This window comes from Pyxicephalus adspersus, chromosome 1 (genome assembly GCF_032062135.1).
Source record: "Pyxicephalus adspersus chromosome 1, UCB_Pads_2.0, whole genome shotgun sequence".
NCBI classification, from domain to species: domain Eukaryota; kingdom Metazoa; phylum Chordata; class Amphibia; order Anura; family Pyxicephalidae; genus Pyxicephalus; species Pyxicephalus adspersus.
In genome coordinates, this window is record NC_092858.1 from 57,210,687 (window position 1) to 57,217,934 (window position 7,248).

Here is a 7,248-nt window from a genome sequence, read left to right on the forward strand (position 1 = left end):
AGTGATTTTTTAGTATTTTGTTCAGAATCTTTTTTTTCTAGGTTTTTCTCCTTTAAAATTGGGTGCGTCTTATAGGCCTGAGCGTCTTATAGTCCGAAAAATACGGTAATTAATTCTGGTCATAATCATTTATCACTGGAGCCAGGCAGAAAAGGAAATGGGGAAATCTCCCAGACAAGAATGAATGATACAGACAACTATAAAAACACATAAAAATATTCAACTCTTTCCCACACTATCTTAAAAAATGTTTTGGCTGTAGTTCTGTTTCACCAGGTAGTGAAGTCTCCACCTTTTAAAAGAAGTCATTCAAGACAGATCTCAAAGTTCTATTCTCACTGATTCCCTTTAACATACAGCAAACCTTTAGGTCACATTCGCTATGAAGTTCTATTAGCCTTTTGTTAAGAGCAGAGTAAGTGGCACATTGAAATGGATTAAGATTATCATAAAATTATAATATGGTAAACTAGCAAATGTAGTATAAAAATTCCTGCTGGTTAATGGATTGACTTCAAGGTCATCATACAAACCACATGAGGAGCAAAGAACGGTTACGGAAATGGAAGGGTAGAATCACAGAGGTGAAAATGCTTAGAACATTTTCTGCCAGTGATTGAAAAAAAAAAAGCCATTTTCTTTTTTGTCAGGTAGAATTATGTGTATTAGGTATAAGTTTTTCTTTAATGGTTTTAAAATCTCTCTTCAGAACATGCAGGTCCTCCATTGAGTGGTATTGTTCAGAAAAATGATGCCCCTCTGGTTACTATGTATGCCACTCAGTGTTCTGCTACAAACTGTTTTTTTACATTTCTGTCTCATTTCTTTTTCAAAGGTTTTATTATAAAGATGCAATGAACAGATACAGTGACATGCTCTGTTATAATACATCTAATACGGCAACAAAAATCCTGTGAGCCAACAAGAGGGAAAAATAAACTACCTGCTGTACTTCATCTAAAAACGTATAAGGAAGGAGAGAGGAACTTGAGAGGTGGAGAGCTGCGGGAAAGGAAACTTCCTCTCATTTTTCTACCACCTACCTGTGAAATTCCAAATAATTCACCAATCTCTTCCAAGAATTTCAATTAAACTTTTAAAAGATAAGTGAGAAGAGAGGAAGGAAAAGGTAAAATAAAAATACTGACACTAGAAAAACGCTTACCTGAATGACATACCGGATGCAGCAGTCTCACTACACCATCAGGATATTTGTCTCCCCAGCTGTAGGGTAACCTCTGTACCTTTCACTACTACCTCTGATCTTGCTTTCAGATACACAGATTCACTGATGGCAATCACTGTCACATACATACATACATGCAAATCTGTCAACAGTTAATAAGTGCTGAATAAGTGATTGTGCTGATTGCAGTACACCTAATTTCAGTTGTAATATAGCGATGCTGGCCTTAAAGTTTCATTTTTTCCATTACTAATAAAATCAACACTAGTTAAATGTTTGTCAAAAGCAAAGCTATGCATCGCAATGGGTTTATTTATAAATGTATTCACACAAGATTCCCCCATATTTTACCCACATTTTTTTATTGGACTTATTAAAAGATGTATAAATATTGGGTAAAACTTACATGCAACATGCATGAACATACCTAAATATGTTTGACGTGTTTACAAGTAAATTAGTATAAGGTTAAATGTATAGGCTGCCATTTCTGACATCTCCTTTCAAATAAAAAGCGCTAGCTATCTGATTTTTATACTGACCTAATGCAGGGGTCCTCAATGTTTTAAAAGAAAGAACTGGTTTACTGGTCCTGAGACTGTTGAGAAGCGCACTATATAACATTATAACATGTATAACATTTAAAAAAATCCAATCATTGTTGGAGGTGCTTACAGCAAAGATAGGCCTATGGGATTCATCCTGACTGTGAAAACACCAACATTACCTTAGAAGTGACACCAGGGCAAATCCAGCCATCTTTTTCCACATGGCTGCTTGTAGAATATACTTGTTAACATTTTAGATTATTCCGTTTGTTTTGTGAAATACAGGTAGTCCCCATGTTAGGGACATCCGACATACAGACAACTCCTGGACTATATACTCCAGGACTTGTATCTAGGACTCCTAGATACAAACCAGGCTTCCCTACTAACTTGTGTGCAGGACAGAGGTTTGATAGAGGGGAGGGGGCGGTTTGCATGATTCTGCAATGTCTTGTAACTTGCATATCAAAGCACAGCTTGCTCCAGAAGATAATAAATGACTAGGCTCCATAAAGTTTTTTGTTTTTTTTTTTGCTTTACTGACACCATGGTACCTAATAATATGTTGAGGCAAACATTAGTCCTAATTGCATTCATTAAAATAATGTACCTGTTCCGACTTTCATACAAATTCAACTTAAGAACAAACCTACAGTCCCTATCTCGTATGTAACCCAGGGAATACCTGTAGTCCAAACTTCATGCTCAGAAAAACAAAATGGATTAGACTTTTTTTTGCTACTTTGAAATTCTTTTTTTAAAGTTTATACCTTGCAGTTTCAATTTGATTTAGTAGTAATGCAGTTATACCACTAGCCAATTTCAAAAGCAGTTTGAAAATCAAACTCATTTTAGACTGATTGCCTGTAAGAAGTATAAAAGCACAAGGCTCATACAGCTGTGACTTGTCCTGCTGACTGGAGAAAATGTATATTAATTTCTAATATTAGATGTGTTAATCAAGTGAAAAGACAATTAAGTAATTGTCATGAGATAACGTAGGTGAAAATAGATATATAAGTGGGTTGAAAATTGTATCAAGCTGTCAAAATAATGAGTTTAATTTGTTACCCATATGCGTACAGCTAATGACAATATATCTAATGGCAGGCATAGGGGTTGACTGTGACTTTACTGAACTTCTAGAAGTTTTCCCATGTTGGTTTTATAGCTAAATATTGTTTGTAGCACTGCTGTTTTGTGCTTATTTTATTGTGGTTTCCGAGTTTGTAAATGTATTTATTTTTGCAAGCATTGTACGTATGTAAGTTAGCCTGGGTTTCAACTTTTTATATTCCTTGTACAACAGAGACTAGAGAAGGGGGTGGAGGAGAAGCAGTGCAAAAAGCTAGTCAGATGGGCTGTAGTGCATGCATTACTATGAGGAATGCTGTTAGGCAGAGAGAGCAGAGTGATAGAAATATGAGCTTATCATTATACAGCCTTTCCTTTAACTTTACAGTCAAAGGATAGCAGTGGGACAGAGACATGCAGGTAAAAGAAATGCTAAAACAAATAAAGATAATTTCCACTCACCTGCCAAGCAGAACTGTGCTAACAAACACAAATCCATTGGCAGGAAAAAAGCCTTTGTATATATACACTCCCCCCCACTACTTTATTATGTATATCTGTTGAACTGCTTGTTAACACAAATATCTAGTCAACCAATCACATGGCAACAACTCAATGTATTAGGAGATGTAGAGATTGTCAAAATTACCTGCTAAAGTTTAAATTAGGCATCAGAATGGGAGAGAAAGGTGATTTAGGTGATTTTGGAGAATAATCAGACTGGTTCAAGCTGATAGAAAGGAATCATAACCTCAAAGGTATGAGGTATACAAAAGAGCTTCTCTGAATTCACACAATGCCGGACTATGGACTACAGCAGCAAGCCATCATACCAGGTGCCACTTCTATCAGCTAAGAACAGTAACCTGATGCAACAATTCTCATGGGCTCCCTATAAGAATATTGGAAATATGTTGCCTAGTCTGAAAGGGCAATTGGATGGTAGGTTCAGAATTTAGTTTCAATACCTATTGGTAGTGAAATGGTGTACAGGATATTTTTATTCTGAGGAAACTTTGGGGTCTTAGAACCAATTCAGAATGGTTTACACGCATTTCAGTATTGTCCATTAATTTATCACCACAATATACCCATTTTCTGATGGCCACTTCCAAAAGGATAACGCACCACATTACAAAGTTCTGATGAATGATTTCGATGGTGTGTTCAAATGGCCTCCACAGTCACCACATCTCAATCCAGTAGATCTTTGGGATGTGGTGAAATAGGAGATTAATATTATAGATGTGCAGGGTGACAAATCCACAGCAGCTATGTGATATAAACATGGAACAAAACCCCTTAATAATGTTTCAAGAAGCTTGGTGAATCTATGCCAAGATGAATCACAGCAGTTCTGAAGGCAAATACTCAATACTAGTATACCTCAATATCTAATATACCTTGCGGCCAGTGGCCAGTGAGTTTTGATTTTATATGTGTATTAACCAGTTCTGCCTCGAGTATAGATTTAAAATACTCAATGGATTATTCTGTAGTGAAAGTACTTTATGTAAGCATTATATAAGAAAAATAAAAAAGAAATCTGCTGTTGTCAAGTATTTAACCTTTGCTTTGGGCAAACTCACATTTGATGTGCCACATTTTCCTTTCAATTAGTCTTCAATGCTGAATGATTAAAAAACTGTTTCATTTTTTTTCCTTAAACCCCGTAATTAAGGGATTAGTATTAAGGTTATGACTGTGAAGGACAGCTGTGAAAATAAACACTAAGGAGCTTTTAAAACAAGTTAGAGTTGCCCAAAATTCATACAATAGAGATGTTACAAAATGATATACAAGTGTTTACTGATTGAATAAGTTCTGCAGGTTCGGTTATTGGGGGTCACAATTGAACAAATTCACCCAAATTTTAAACCCACTTTTTGAATAACGTTTAAGGAATCTGCTACAAAGATGATCCAGAACCTCTTCCAAAGGTCATACACGAAGTAAAGTGTTACTATAGTCAAAATTAAAACAATACAATAGATGTGATTTGGTGAATGTACAGGTATCTCTCATATTTAAAGAGATGGTGGAAGTTCGTACTCCCCTGTCCCAACTACCTGCATTGTTCCCAAGTTCATTTGTGGTGCCTTGGAGCCCAGGGGTCAGTCATATTCATCCTGTATACCCAGTTGTGTACAGTCAATTATAACATCATCCGGATAAGAAAGGGATTGTTCACTGTAAGGTCTGTGAAAATGTGGAATTGGCTCCCTCAGGAAGTAGTTTCAGCAACTACTATAGATTGCTTTAAGAAAAAGCTGGATGCTTTTCTAGAAGCACAGAATATAACTGGGTATTAAGGCTTTAAAGTAAAATTAACAGTGACTGTTGATCCAGGGAACATCTGATTGCCTCATAGAATCAGAAAGGAATTTTTTCCCCTGTTGAAGCAAATTGTACCAGGTTTTTTTTGCATTCCTCTGGACCAACTATGTCTTTTAGGGTTTTATATCTGGGATATGTTTATTTCCCTAGTGGTTGAACTTGATGGACCTATGTCTTTTTTCAACCTAACCTACTATGCAACTACTATACTATGTATAGCCAAACATTCCCAGTTTAACAGCATGAAAGCCTCACTGCTTTTCAGGTCTAAAATGTAGGCTTAAACATTTGATTGAAACAAGTCAGCTCTAACAATAATAAATAATAATAATAACCTTATCATCCTCCTTAATATTTCCTTCTTATTGAGAGTTGTAGTTTGACAACAGTCAATTAGTAGTCGATAAGTAGGTGGCAACACAGCACCAACTAAATGAATATAGAAATAAGTCATGGGAGAAAATGATTTACAGTTACAACAAACATTATTTTTTACATTTATTTTAATTATTTCCTTTTTAAAATTTTAGGATGTACTTAATTAAGAACTTAATGTTATAAGCAGTCATTGTTATATTGGCATCAATACGGCCTGGACTACAGTTTTCCATATATATTGAAACTGTCATGTCTATATACAATGCTGACTGCAGGGAGAGTCCAGTGGTAATTGCTTAGACCACAATCCTCTAGGCTGTTGTTGTATGATATAATCTGTCTGGTTGAAAAATTGCCATGTGCATTTGAAACTGATTTTAAGGTTTAAAATATTTGCACATGAATGTTAGCAAGTATCATATTATTTTTTCCTCATGACCAAGTATTTAAAATAAGCAATTTATATTTCATGTGGTAGAAAATAGTAGAAGCTAATTTAACAATAATTTTTAAATTAATCAATTGAAAAGAAGTCATGTCAGGCATCTTCATTATTGTCAGGTTTATAATGGATGGTGTACTTTTTACAAACTAAGCAGCCTAATCCATCAGTGACAGTGTAATGTTATTTAAGCTTTGGAAATCTGTTGACTTGGTGTTTTTTTCACTAACACTATAAATTCTTCAGTTTATTGCAGAGATAAACATAGTAACTAACTCCTTAAATTTTCCTTATATTTTACTGGAGAATAATAAACCACAAATCATATATTAGTCCTTAACACATATATCTGTAAATAAAATTATTTTGCAGCTACAGTAATCATTTAATAGAATATATATTGGTATTAGGACTGTCATAACAAGGAGAATTGAACATTTGTGAATATTAAAGAAAATGTTTCAATATATGTTGGTATATACAGCTGGTACATACTGTGCAGGAATCTAATGATAGAAGAAAAAGCAGGGTTTATTTGTACCTTTTCTGCTTATCTATATCCTTATGTATTCATTATTTCAGTTACTAAATCTTGCGTTATGCCATGTCAGGACAAATAACAATCAAGACCACAGCAAAGTTTGACAAAATGTTCTTGCCAGAGAGTACACAAAAAAAAAATCAATTTCATATTTTTTTCATAGATCCTGTCTAATCTTCAGATTAGCAGTCAAAAGATTTTTAAGCACACACAACTTTCCTGTGAACTGTTAAAAATAGTATTTTTACTACTAAAGTGTCTGCTGGCTATTGTAACCACACGTGAGCAGTGGCTAAGCTCCTGGAAAGGTAAAAAGATTGCCATTGAATGACTTTACAGAGCAGCGGATGTTATAACGTTTCTGTTGCAAGAACACACATCATATGAGCTATATTTAACACAGGCATAGAAAAAAAAAATCATAAAATATGATTTCTTAGATTGGTATGTTTCTATGCTTGGCTTTCAGAGAATACACACACACACGCACACATATATATATATATATATTTATTTATTTTATTTTTTTTACACAAGGTAAAGGCATTATGGGGTAGAAGAAATGTAACCCACCAGTGCATTTAGATTGTAGGAGATGGCTATAGAACACATAATATTCTTCACTTTTGTTATCTAACTTGGCTTCACTTTAGCAACCCTCATTTATTTTGTTTTATTTTTTTTTATTTTATTATTATTTTTTTTTATTGATGTTATAACAATTCTGTTGCAAGAACACACA